The sequence below is a fragment of the Paroedura picta genome, chromosome 9 (assembly GCF_049243985.1).
Source record: "Paroedura picta isolate Pp20150507F chromosome 9, Ppicta_v3.0, whole genome shotgun sequence".
Taxonomy (NCBI): Eukaryota; Metazoa; Chordata; class Lepidosauria; order Squamata; family Gekkonidae; genus Paroedura; species Paroedura picta.
Genome location: NC_135377.1, coordinates 39,705,523 through 39,719,633, shown reverse-complemented (window position 1 = coordinate 39,719,633; position 14,111 = coordinate 39,705,523). Strand labels below are relative to the sequence as shown.

Below are 14,111 nucleotides of genomic sequence, written 5' to 3'. Positions count from 1 at the left end.
CAATAGATATGAGTCATTTGTATTTATCTTGCAAGTGTGCATTTTATGCTAGAGCACTATAGATTCGATTCCCCACTCCACACGCAGCCAGCTGGGAGACCTTGGGCTAGTCACAGTTCTCGGAGCTCTCTCAGCCCCACCTTCTTCACATGATGTATGTTGTGAGGAGAGGCGATTATAAGCCAGCCACTTTGAGACTCCTTTGGGTAATGAAAAATAGGGTATAAAAACCAACTTCCCAAAGGGATCAGGGCAGCTCACAACATTTCATAGGATACAACAATGATTAAAACATATTAAACATTTAAAACAAAGGATTCATTGCCTTTTCTCTAGTAGGAGGGAGGGGGAGGTACAGTGCTTTGTTATTTTGTTGTTATTGACTATTGAATGGCATTTGGCTAGGGAGGCCAACGTCTTGGTGGCATTTGCAGGCCTCAACCATAAGCCTGGTGGAACTGTTTTAAGTCCCACAGGGCCTGCTCTGATCCACTCAGAAGAGCATTCCACAAGGCTGGTGTCAAGGCTGAGAAAGCCCTGGCTCTGGTTGAGGCCAATTTTGTTCTTTGGGAGCCAAGAATCTTGAGCAGGTTTTGCATGCTTGATAGTAAATGTCTTTGCTATTTCTTTATCTCATGTTTCAATAATACAAGTACTATAGTTATTACCATAGTAATTGTTTCTTAAGGGTTTTCTTCCATATAACATGAACCTCCTGTCTAATGGAAGTTTTACAAATGACTGTTCAATTATTACATAGTCTGCATCGTATAGCAGTGGTCCCCAACCCGCAGCCCGGTGCCAGGCCGCGAAGGCCTTGGTGCCGGGCCGCGGCTCCTTCTTCCCTCCCCCCCCAAAGCGAGTAGCTCGCGGCCCAGCAAGCTTCTCGCTTTGGGGGGGAGGGAAGAGAAGCTTGCTGAGCCGCAAGCTAATCAGCCGCTTTAGTGGCCCATTTGCTTGCGGCCTGGAGGGGGCGGGAGGGGGAGCCGCAGCCGCCGGCATGGCGGCGGCGCAAACGCGCATGTGCGGACTGCTGCGCACGCGCGTTTGCGCGGCAGTCCACGCATGCACGGGCCCCCGGGCCACCCTCTCCCCGGACTCCGGAGCAGCGGTCCGTAGCGGGCGCAAGCTTGCGGACCGCTGTCGTATAGGATATCCAAGGTAGCCTAGAGGCAGTAATACAAAGAAATATTAGGAATGTCCAGACTTCTGTGTGTCCCTCTAAGTATCAGCCCAAAGTATTCTTGTTTGTTTTCTAATGCCAGATATATTGATAATTGAGAACAGAAAATCAGTTTTATCTAGAGATGCCTTAACACCCAGATATTTCCCTGGGTCTGTTCACTTTTTTACTTGAGCTATTCCAACATTCTTCATTTAGGCTAAAGAGGTAATTGTTCACAAACATAACTTCTGATTTTTAATATTTAATTTATACCCAAAGGCCTTGGAATATATCTCCAAAACAGGTTCTAAAACATTGCAAGAAGCAGTAAAATATGTTAGAAAGGTTAACTTTCATATGCTGGCATATGAAGCCAGCATAAATTCCCATGAACCAACTGTTATTCCTTTAATATCCAAAGTATATTCTATATAAACAGCTAAAGGTTTTATAACAAAAAGTAAAGCAGATAATAAATACCCTTGTCAAACTCCTCTGCCAGTCTTAAAGGTGGGTGAAAACATACTATCAATCCTTAAACTTGCTCTTGAACGGTAATAAATTATTTCAGCCCGTTGCAACAAATTCAAATTCCCTTAAAACTATTACGAATCCATGCTCCAATCTATCAAACACTTTTTTCTGAAAGATAAAAGCACATGGAGTACTATGTGTTTTTTTTATATACCATAAGACTGAAAACTTTATAGACTACCTGGTAGGTTATTACCAGAAATAAGGGCTGTCTGATCTGAATGTACATACCAAAAAATTAACTCTTGAAGCTTATTGAGGTATTTTAAAATCCTAGTATGAAAGATATAGGTGGATATAAACTCAACTCAGTGCAGTATTTACTTTATATTTGTTATTAGATCAACTTGTGAAAGGTTCTTAGCACTATAAATGCACTAGATATGGTAGAAATAATTAAGCTCAATTGTTTTTGCAGTATTCTGAGTCAAACCATCAAGTCCGAGTTTTTAAGTTTTTAATTGCAAGAATTTCCTGGGGCTCCATGGCTTTTTTCAGTTTATCTTTTGTAAATTTGGTGTTTTAATTTTTTTCAGGATAATATATAATTTTTTTAATCTGGGGTTTCAGACCTATACAAGTAAACAAATTATTCTATAATTTCTTTAGAATGGGTAATCAAAATTCCAGTTCCCTGTTTTTAACCTGAAAACTTACTTTTTCAACTTAAAAAATACTCTGATAGAAACTTTTTAGCTTTCCCACTTTTAAAAAAACTTCTGTTTCATATATAACATATATTTTAATACAGCCAGTGCTTCCAATTTCTGCTTAGCAACTCTTAACAGATTAGGAGTAGTAATGAAAAATTATTACATGTCTCAATTTTATCCTTAAGATTGTTTCTTAATTGGAGGGGTTCTCCCCCAGAAAGCAGATTTACTAATAAAAAACCCCGTTACAAAAATTTTACTGGCTTCCCATGCAGATTGATCAGATGATGTTAGTATACTTTTTTCAACAAATTTGTTACCATCTTCCTAAATCAACCAATATCTCAGAAACAGAAAAGGAGTTATTCCTAACTTGGTATTCCTTTATTTTTTATTATTATATCATAAGCATAATGAAGGTGTCAAATTTTGGACATTCAAGAATATATTATATGTTAATGTGCTTGATTTTAATAAAATTGAAGTGTGGTAAGTACCAGCAAACTTATTCTCATTTCAAGATATCAATGTCCATTTTTCCCGGGGGGGGGGGGGGAATAGCTATCGCCAGTTGGAACCAAGTAGTTACTATAACTGACAAGGTTAAACAGCACGGAAATCTTGCCTTTTTCTTTATTCATGATGATCACTAAAGGGAAATAAAACAGAATATTATGGATTTCTACATTTTCAGCAATTCCACAGCCTACATACGTAGTAATAACTGCTGAATGTTGGTTTACAGCTGGCAGAGCAATTCAGCCAACTACTGCCTCCTTTTCCTTATATCTTATGTGAGAGGACTAGACCATTCTTAGAATAAGAAGAGTTCTTATATGTCACTTTACCAGGAGTCTCAAAGTGGCTTATAATCCCCTTTCCTCTCCCCACAACAGACACCCTGTGAGGTGGGTGAGGCTGAGAGAGCCCCAATATTATTGCTTGGTTAGAACAGCTTGATCCATGTTGTGGTGAGCCCAAGGTCACCCAGCTGGTAATGTGGGGGAGCATGGAATCAAACCCGTCTCACCAGATTAGAAGTCCATGCTCCTAACCACTACACCAAAGTTGGCTCTCAATTACAGTTGTAAATACAAGAAAAAGTTCATAGCCATGGCAAACAACCTAACTGGTGACTAAAATTGCTTCAATGACAAAGCACTATACATATTGAAGCAAGTGAGTCAGAATTCCAGGCATTATATGCAGAGCCAAGCAATGTTAGTCTTGCTTTGAAAACTCTACAGCAGGGGTAGTCAACCTGTGGTCCTCCAGATGTTCATGGACTACAATTCCCATGAGCCCCTGCCAGCAAATGCTGGAGGACCACAGGTTGACCACATGTTTTCAAGGCAAGATAAAGATGATTTGCCATTGCCTGGCTTTGTGTTGACTGCCCTGGTGGTCTCCCATCCAAGCAATAACTAGGCCCAGCCCTGCTTTGCATCTGTGGTTTGCTAAGATCAATTTAGCCTGAGCCATCCGCTATTGAATGCTTCAAATCAATTGGCATATGAGTTCTGAAGACTCAAACTCCTCTTGGAACTCTTTTTATAAATCATTATTACATTTTCCAAAGTACTAAGTACAGTTATATATAATTATATAGTTGAGATTAAATATTAGGGCTGCAAAACTGCACACAGGTGGATGATCACTGAGTAAATATACATAGAGTAGGGATGCATCTGAGTGCTTGCTCCCTAAAATTCAGAAAACAATTAAAATAAGAATGCTTGGCTTTGTCTAATACAGGGGTAGTCAAACTGCGGCCCTCCAGATGTCCATGGACTACAAATCCCAGAAGCCCCTGCCAGCGAATGCTGGCAGGGGCTTCTGGGAATTGTAGTCCATGGACATCTGGAGGGCCGCAGTTTGACTACCCCTGGTCTAATACAAGGAAAGAGGAGGGGGGGTATTGGAATCACATGATAGAATACAGCCTGCCAATGGATTCTAATGTTTCTGCTATATGGGATATATATTTCCTCTCATTGGATCTTGGAACAAGGAGGAGAATTTGGTGGGTGTGCTCCCTCCCCTGTGCAGTATCAGATTGGTTTAAAACGATCTGGAACATTGCTTTTGTTTTGCTTGTCAAATAGATCATTTTTTTTCCTTTATGGAGATAGAAATGCTATTGCATGAAGCAAATATAACATAGGTAAAATGTTGACCGTTTCCAAACGCAGCTGTCTGCTCTGCTCCATATGGTGACTCAGCAACTTTTCCTAGCATGCTCTTCTCTGACTAGGCTTTTTATCACACCCTGCAGCATTTGTGAGAGGGGAATTAGCTCAAATGGTAGAGCGCTCGCTTAGCATGCGAGAGGTAGCGGGATCGATGCCCGCATTCTCCAAGGGTGCTTTTTGTTTTAAATACTATTTATTTGAATTCATACTGTTTTACAACATTTGTTTTAAATCACTGCCTAAAATGCAAGATTAAAGAAACTGGGAACCACCTTTCAGTTGCATTGTTATTTGTGCAGCTGCCAGGACAATTCTGTGCAGAGTTACTCCAGTTTATGCAAGCAAAATGATTGTCAGTTTCCATCCAGAAGTTATCCGAAGTCCAACCAACCATTAAAACTGCATGCACCAGTCCATTTGCTTCTCGCTTGGCAAACAGGCATTCCATACTTTGAGGTATGCTGCGTATGCCTAAGCAGTTAGGAGCCAGAACTCTCTTCATGAAACCATGTCCCTCCCTGGACATAAAAGCCAGGTGCTTACAAAAGGAGATCAATAGCTATCCTCGCTTGCTTACAAGGTCTAACCCTTTGATCTCCCCTCTCTCCCTGTTCCCTTTGAAAGGCACAGCAGGCTCTGAGCGCGCAGCCTTTCTATTGCAAAAAATACCCTTGGAGAATGCGGGCATCGATCCCGCTACCTCTCGCATGCTAAGCGAGCGCTCTACCATTTGAGCTAATTCCCCCCTGTGGGTATTGAGGGTCAGCCTTTAGTGAATCATTACATGAAATGGAAACACCACATTCTCCAGACTTTCCGAAGGAAAAGTTCTAAAGACAGACTTACCTTAACGAATGGGGCAATAGGGACTTTGCAGATATATAAACAAGGTATAAGTGGAAACAAACAGGCACTCCTACAAGTCAAGACCTCTCCTTCCCAGAGTAATTTAGGCAGCCCCTCCCCAGCAATCTCGTTTTAGCAAATTCCAACTAAGAACTCTGCGTTGTCTTTCTCTGACAGCCTAGTCACTACTGTGCTTTCTCACGTACACGTGCGCCCCCCCTCCAACAGGAGGAGCAGCACCTTTTCCAATACCTAACTATAACATTTTAATATTAAAAAACCACAATACTTAAAAAAAATCGTGGGAGAACATTTTAATTTTCCAGGTATTGCTTCCATTGCTGATTTAAGAGTGGCAGTCCTCAAATAAGCCCCAAAGGGAAATTGTCACAAAAGTGGTGAACTTGAGTTCATTCAGATTCAGAAGAATGGCCCTGCCCAGGCTGACACAGGATTCTTATCTCACAACAGATGCTAATTTTCTGCCCTCAAGCAGTTCCCTTCTGCTCTAATCAAGCTGACCGCAACATCTATTCCACTTCTGCAAACTTTACAAGCATTGTTTACGGCATAGGGTTGGGAAACAGCTGGCGACTTTGCAGGTGGAGTCAGTGGTCGATGGGATTTCAGACATCAGTGGAGTATAATGCAGTCCCCCCCCCTAGGGGATATCCAGTCCCAGCTGGGGACTGGCACCCTTATTATAACACCCTCCCATCTTCTGACTAGGATTCATATCACAATTCCTACTTGGGCCTGTCTGACTAAAGGAAGTATAGAACCGTGGATTCCTCAATGTGCTCAGAAGAAAAAAGGAAATCCCGAGGCACAATGATATAGTAGTCTTCTCTATGTTTATAGGTGAAAAGGTTATAACATAAAGTCTAAATGGTCACTTTATGAAATCCCCAGACGATTATGAGCATCTTGCCAATGTAATACTATGACTACTACTGTGACAGTATATTGGAAGAGCAACCACTGACGAAGATAAAACAGAAAGCGGGTCACTTAACCTAGGATCCCGTTTTGGTTGATTCTTTGTTTGATCATATGTTTGACCATTTAGACTTTATGTTATAACCTTTTCACCTATAAACATAGAGAAGACTACTATATCATTGTGACTTGTGATTTCCTTTTTTCTTCTGTCTGACTAAAGGAGCTTTGATTCTTGAAAGCTTATACCCTGAAAATCGTGTTGGTATCTAAGGTACTATTGGATTCAAATCTGTCTTCCTGAAAACACAGAACAGCTCTTATCAGGAGGGTTCTTCTCCATCATTGATGCTTATCTTGAACCAGCAATCTGCTTGACAAAGTTGCTGGGCTATAATAACCATAACAAAAAGCTATTAAAATATTTACGTGCTAAGCAGATGCTTTAATATTTGAGCTAATCCCCCCTCACCAGGAATTGTAGTTTAGTGAAGGGTCATAACAGGAAGTGGAATCTCAGAAATAATTTACAAAGCCCTAAGGCTACACAGTTTAATCAAGAAGAAGAGTAAGGGATAGTTGTACTTAGTATCTCAATATATTAAATCTGGTCCTTCTGCTATTCCAAGTCTGTAGATATGGCTACATGGCTGGTAACAACATTTAAAGAGTGCCAGCATAGAGCCAGTAAGGTGTATTAGTTAGGAGTGCAGACTTCTAATCTGGCATGCCGGGTTCGATTCTGCACTCCCCCACATGCAGCCAGCTGAGTGACCTTGGGCTCGCCACAGCACTAATAAAACTGTTCTGACCAAGCAATGATATCAGGGCTCTCTCAGCCTCACCCACCTCACAGGGTGTCTGTTGTGGAGAGAGGAAAGGGAAGGCGAATGTAAGCCGCTTTGAGCCTCCTTCGGGTAGAGAAAAGCGGCATATAAGAACCAACTCTTCTTCTTCTACTCAGCAGTGGAATCAGCTGTCTAAGGCTCCCCCTTACTGGCAGTCTTCAAGCAGTGGCTGGACAGATACTTCTCCTGGATGCTCTAGGCCAGTGGTCCCCAACCCGCGGGCCGCGGCCCGGTGGCGGGCTGCGAAGGCCTCGGCGCCGGGCCGCGGCTCCTTCTTCCCCCCCCCGAAGCGAGAAGCTTGCCAGGCCGCAAGCAAATCGGCCGCCAAAGCGGCTGATTAGCTTGCGGCCCGGCAAGCTTCTCGCTTCGGGAGGGGAGGGAAGAGAAGCTTGCTGAGCCGCAAGCTAATCAGCCGCTTTAGCGGCCGATTTGCTCGCGGCCCGGAGGGGCAGGGAGGGAGAGCCGCAACCGCCGGCATGGCAGTGGCGCAAACGCGCATGTGCGGACTGTCACGCACGCGCGTTTGCGCCCCTGCTGGGCACAAACGCACGTGCGCGGCAGTCCGTGCACGCGCGTTTGCGCTGGGGCTGCCGGGCGTGTGCGGCCCCCCTCTCCTTCCACTACGCAGCAGCAGTCCACAGTAAGCGAAAGCTTGCAGACCGCTGCTCTAGGCTAGTGGTCCCCAACCTTTTTATCACATGTTTGACAATTTTACTGAGGGCCAGGTGGGGGGGGGTAGTCTTTTGCCAAGGGACGTTGCCGCCGCCACCTGAGCCCCTGCTCCACTTGCTTTCCTGCTGGCACCCCTGACTTCCCACCACCCGCTGGGGGGCACTGCCAGTAGCAGCTGCGCAGTGCCATGCTGAGGGGGAGCCCCAGTCATGACAGCTGCTGGAGAGCACCAAAGGTGAGCCGGTGGCAGACTGGCAAGGCATCCCCCGAGGCAGCAGCCGAGGAGGAAGATGAGCCGCAGCCCGGTACCAACTGATCCATGAACCGGTCCCGGTCGGGGATTGGGGACAGCTGCTTTAGGCTGAACTTGCATTAAGCAGGGAGTAGGACTAGATGGCCTGTATGCCCCCTTCCGACTCTATGATTCTACTTGGAAAGGAGTAGCTGTGCTTAGAATGGCACTGTAATTGCACATCAGAAATGAACAATATCAGTGTTCAAAATGGTCTGGGTCTGGCTAAAACAAGTACTTTAAATACCATGAGAGGCATGTAGCCTTCACATGCAACTAGAACAACAAAAACAGAAGTAGAACCAGAGAGAAAAGATGAAAGGGTGAGGAAGTGTGCTGTAAAAAACAGAACAGATATAGAAGTATTGCTGTTTTGTCCTTGCTAGTTACTTCTGTTACTTCCTCTTGCAGTAATCCAGATTCTAATACTTTTTAAGTATTAACTCTCTCTTCTTTCTCCTTTTCATAGAACCCTAAAGGTAATACAGATTCTCATACACATGCCCACTACTTGACTTCTCTTTATTATCCAACCACTTACAGAAAATGTGCTATCCCTTTAATTGAGTTATAAAGTGTAGAAACAGGCAGCTGAAACATTTCACAGCAGGAAGGCAAATAACATTAGCTGGTAAATAACATCATGTTGAGCTCTAATTAAAGGTGACAACATATTTCCCCTTGTGGAAGTTGAAAAATCTGCATGGTATGTCACACTGTTCTAGAACAGAAGTATAGCAGTGTCACACATGAAGAGTATGTATATGTACATGTATGCCACAACTCCAGATGCACCAAGAGTAGCCAGGTACAAAGCTGCATCCCAGATGCACAACCAGTCATCACCAGAAGACCCTACAGTTGCCAACTACCTGCAGAAAACTGTCCCATCACAGTAAAAGGGACAAATGTTAAATTTTGTCTTCACTTCTAAGGATAAGTGGAGGTCCATAAAGGTGATAGACCCTTGTGGAGGTCCATAAAGGTGATAGATCCACACAAAACCATTTATAAGTCAACCAAAGTCTCAGTGAACAGCACTTAAGGGAAAATATCATATATTCCCCAGATTTAGAGAAAGTGAAACATATATGAAAAGTATGTTTTCTTCAGTTGTTTCTCTTGCCCAATCCTTATCCTAAAAGGCACTTCCATCGTTTTAAAATCTAATTCAGTCTCCATTGGCATCGATCTGAACTCCCTACTACCTCTGGAAGAAAAATGTATCTTCCGGATTATTAAACAGAGAATTTTAGACCATGAGCAGCAGGAACTCATACCTACCCAGCCTCGAGTCTGCTCACCAGCATTCTTTGGCATCATTATGCAGAGAAATATTATGCCTACATATTTGCATCTCCTTGATGTCCCACCCCTGAGAAGAGCTTTTCTCCTGGCACGAATGAATGCTTTCCCCTCAAAGGTCTTAGAGGGAAGATTCCACCATATCCCATACCATGCGAGACTCTGTCCGTGTGGTTCTGGTTGCCCTGACTCTGTCTCACACATTTTGTTAGATTGCCCCTTATATGAGCAGTGTCGGGATGACAGCTTTGTTACTTTGCTGGGAAACAAGCCTTCTGTAAGTAAATCTATGACCTTGCAATTTCTGCTCTCTGACAAAGACCCAGAGATAACCATTTTAGTTGCCAGAGTTTTAACTAAGATGCTTTTATAATATGCTGCCTACCTTGTATTTTATCTCTTATAGTTTATTTAATCATTTTAAGATCTGTTTGGTCATGTAACCCCATTTTATTATTTTGTTGAAATTTTAAACCCTATTTTTATATGTCTTATACATTTTATGCCAATAAAAGGTTACTGACTGACTGAAATCTAATTCCTGTTCAGCATGATATTTAAAATATCTGAACCAATGCATTAATGCAGAGAACCCAGCTGTATGATAACTGCACAGATGATAAACTCAGAGTCCTCCCTTTTAATATAAAACTAGCATAACTTTAGTTTGAACACTAGGTTTATCATGAACCATCCCCAGATGACAACCATGACAAAAACTAGGAATACGTACGCGGACCTGACACTTGTTTTTACTGCCATCTTCCCAAACTCTGAGATTATACTCAGACCACTTGTTCAATTGATTTTCAGAGTCTTTTGTTCCAGGGCCCTGTTTATTCAACATTTGTAGAAAAATAGATATCCAAGTCACTCATGTCGCTACAAAGGTGGGGTGGATTGGGATGCACAAATGGCCCAGGAACATCTCCCTCCCCCACAGAGGGCAGAAGGGAAGAAACAGGTTTGCCATGGCATTTGCCTGGCTTGCACCTGCCTGCACTTGATGTGGGCTGCATGCTTGTGGCTGTGCTGGATCTCACATTGTGCAGAAGTGAAGGTGTTTGCTATGAAGAACAACCATCTAAACACAAGCTTTCTTCCCATAACCGAAGTGTCATTTTGTTTTGGGTATAAATATAACCCACTGTACTGTTAGGCAGAGCGCACATGGCACTGCAGAATACTGTGTGGGCTGCCAGGGAACAGAGTTCACACAGAGCCTGCTTTGATATGAATCCATTATTTAAGAGAACTCCATTCTGGATAGGATACAGTAGCAATAGCATTTTAATCTGACTCAGCTAAAGAAGGAGAGGGATGCAGGAAGTAAGTACTGTCCTCACGGTGGCAGCTCTGTTCTCCATCAGCCCCTTATATGGATCTGCATTCTTCTTTCACGGCATCTTCACTATTTTGACCACTGCTTCAATGAATACATTGCTCTGAGGAAACTGGAGGCTAGATGCTTGATAATCACATCCATAGTCCCCAACAAATGCTGGGGATTCTAATGTCTTGTCTTCAGAGATTATCACTCTGGACTAGCTCAGTCACTCCAGGTCTTCCCAAAAGGGATTTACAGTGCAGGACCACTGCACTGATTGGCTGTTTTAGCAAAGAATTATCATATGGCTGTATTTGGATGTTGTGACACAGTTTACTAATTTAACAGAATTAACTTTTGCTTTATATTCCCACTGTCATGATGGAAGTTCATAGTCTGCACTCAAAAGCTCACACCTTGAATAAATCTTTGTTGCTCTTAAAGGTGCCACTGGATTTGGATTTTGTTGTTCAACCTGTTAGTGATTTCAAGGGAGTGGGAGTAGTAATCTATGACTAGGAGAAACCAATTCCCCTGGCAGTGAAACAGATCAAGTCTCACTTTTTGCCAAGGGATCTCTAGAAACTCCACTGGCGTTAAAGTTTCACAAAGTATAGTAGCCATCTGAATACAGACATGGCATATCTTTACCATCTCCTCTATGTCAGCTGAATAATCTGGCCACCACATTGAAGATCAGGTCCCTCTCTATATAGGCCCATTTGCTGGTCATCTGGGCATGAGGTACCCCCAAGATGGTGGTTGGGGGTGGCTGGCTTGGGTGTGCAAAGAAGGGAGGGAAGGATTAGATTAGTTTTTATTGCCAGTAGTATGGGATTGTATATTTATTCTTATTTCATATGGTTTTATCATTTTATTGTAAACTGTCATGAGCCGGTAATGTCTGGGAGTGGCGGTCAACAAATACAATAAATAAATAAAATATTAATTGGTGATTGCCCCTCAACAATAATCCCTCTTGACCTGCTGCTTCATGATGCTTCTGCTAAAACTTATCCCAGTCCAATTTGTGTTTCTCAGGCCAGTCGTCTCTGAAACCTTCCCCAGTGTGCTTTTTGTTGGTTCCTCCAAGTTTCTTGCGACTGTCAGATGCTGAGATGCAAAGAGCAATGGATTAAATATAATCAGTAATTTCTTGTTCTAATGTGCCATTCTCACCTACTGTCAATGGCTGCCTAGAAAGAGTATCAGCAAAAGATCTGGATTGATGACAATAACATGGTAAGATCTTGTCAACTGCTACAGCTATTAGGTAGCAGATATTCCTTTTAGACTGCAGATTGGAAATAATGTCATTCCAATTCTAGAACAGTTTTTCTACTCCCAGGGATTTTTTTTTTAATCTGGTGGTTTTCAATCTGGTTTCTGAACAGTTTTTCTTCAAATCTAATAACTGCCACTCCATTCCCAGAACATTTAATGCCAAACTCAATAATCATCATTCCATTGCGGGGTGGGGTGAAATTTGAGTCCCAGAATACTCATGCTGCTACTAAGAACCATAATTTCATTGTTTGAGTGATCATTCAAGATCCAGAATCCTTATGACACTCTCATTCCATTCCTTGGGATGTCATCTCAATTACAGGAAAGTTATGCACCTCCCAGGGTAGTCATTGCACTCTGGGGCTCTCAATCTAATTCCACATCAATATATAAAGGCCACCATTCTGCTCTGGTGATTGTCTTTTCAGTTCCAGAAGATTTACACTATTCCTAAGAGCTATAATTCCACTCTAGGAACCATTATTCCAGTTTATCTGGGTCCGGGGGCTGTTATTCCAGTCTGGTGGCTATCTTTCTAGTTCCAGAACACCTGCCCTTGACCCTAACCTGGAAACTGAAACTGGTCCAGAATGCAGTGGTGTGGGTCCTCACCAGGACACCTCGGAGGTTCTACATTCAGCCTGTCCTCAGGCAACTGCACTTGAATTCCAGATCAGGTTTGAGGTTTTGGTAGAGACCTTCCAGGCCATTTGCAGTCTGGGCCCAGCATGACTGAGGGACCGCTTACTGATGACATCCTCTGAAAAGCACTTTGCTCTGCCAATGCAAACAGGCTTGGCCTCAACTAGGGCAAGAGTCTTCTTGGTCCTGGCCTCAACCTGGTGAAACGAGCTCCCGGAAGAGCTGCAGGCCCTGAAGGTGCTCTCACAGTTTCAAAAGGCCTGCAGAACGGAGCTGTTCTGCCAGGTGTTTGGTTGGGGCCAATGAACAAACGGGCCCTCCTCTGAAAACTCCATAAATTTTCCCACTGAATGCGAGAGTAGGTTGTACTGGACAATTGTACTGGACAATCAATGGTGAACAGTAAAAACGGGTTATGACTTATAAGCATCTATCAATGTAATATTTTGTGTTTTCAAAATTCTTTTATCTATTTATGGATCCATATTTCATTACAATGTAAACTGCCCTGAGCCGGCAGAGCCAGGAGGGGCAGTATAGAAATTTAAGTATAAAATAAATAAATACATTCTAGGGGATTCTTTCCACTCTGGGAGCTGTCTCCCAGAACACTTACACTATTCCCAGGTACTGTCTTTCCACTCTAGGGGTTGTCATTCCAGTCCCAGGATTGTCATAAGTCTGTTATATCTTGACTGGGGAAAAAACAAGAGGGGCAAAAGGTTGCCAGCTCTGGGTTGGGACCATTCTTGGGAGATTCTAGGTGTGGAGCCTGTGGAGAGTGGCATTTGGGAAGGGGAAAGACCTTAGTGAGGCCTAACACCATAAGGGTCCCCCTTCCAAAGCATATTTTCAGGGAAACTGCTCTCTGTAGCCTGGGGATGAGTTGTAATTCTGAGAGATCTTCAGCCTCCACTTGGAGAATGGCAACCCTAGGTCATCATTCCCAAATGGGGGCTATCAGTCCAGTGACAGAGCACTGCTTACACACTTCCACTTGGGAGCTTTCATCCCAAGCTCAGAGCAGTTTATCTGATTCCCAGGAACATAATTCCACAAGGGGGCTGTGATTCTACTCTGGGGGCTGTCCTTCCAGTCTCAGAACACTGATTCCAGACTCATTCCAGGAATCTTCTTTCCACTCTGGAAGCTCCCTGGGTCCATGCCACATTTTCACTGCAATTTTTCTGTAATGTCTCTTTTCAATGGGAATCCATGCAAATAAACTGGCATTCCTGACACCCATTATATCCAATAGTCCTTCAGGCATATCCCTTTTACCCTAAGGGGCATTCTTGTCATTCCTTTAAGCACCTCCCTTAATTCTTCCTCCTCTTTTGTTCCTTCCCACTCACCTCACCCAAGGAGGTTCAACAGCATCAAGGCAAACCCTCAACCCCTAGCATTGG

The 14,111-nt window shown here is 43.2% G+C and overlaps 1 long non-coding RNA gene and 2 other non-coding genes across 3 annotated transcripts in view; 1 reads left to right on the top strand and 2 right to left on the bottom strand.

The window, feature by feature from the left end:
- LOC143844800 (uncharacterized) overlaps positions 1 to 14,111 on the bottom strand; it is a 34,933-nt gene that overhangs the window by 20,562 nt on the left and 260 nt on the right. The window lies entirely within an intron of this gene.
- TRNAA-AGC (transfer RNA alanine (anticodon AGC)) lies at positions 4,639 to 4,711 on the top strand. The gene has a single exon. It is a non-coding gene; the product is annotated as a tRNA-Ala (tRNA).
- Positions 5,217 to 5,289, bottom strand: TRNAA-AGC (transfer RNA alanine (anticodon AGC)). The gene has a single exon. It is a non-coding gene; the product is annotated as a tRNA-Ala (tRNA).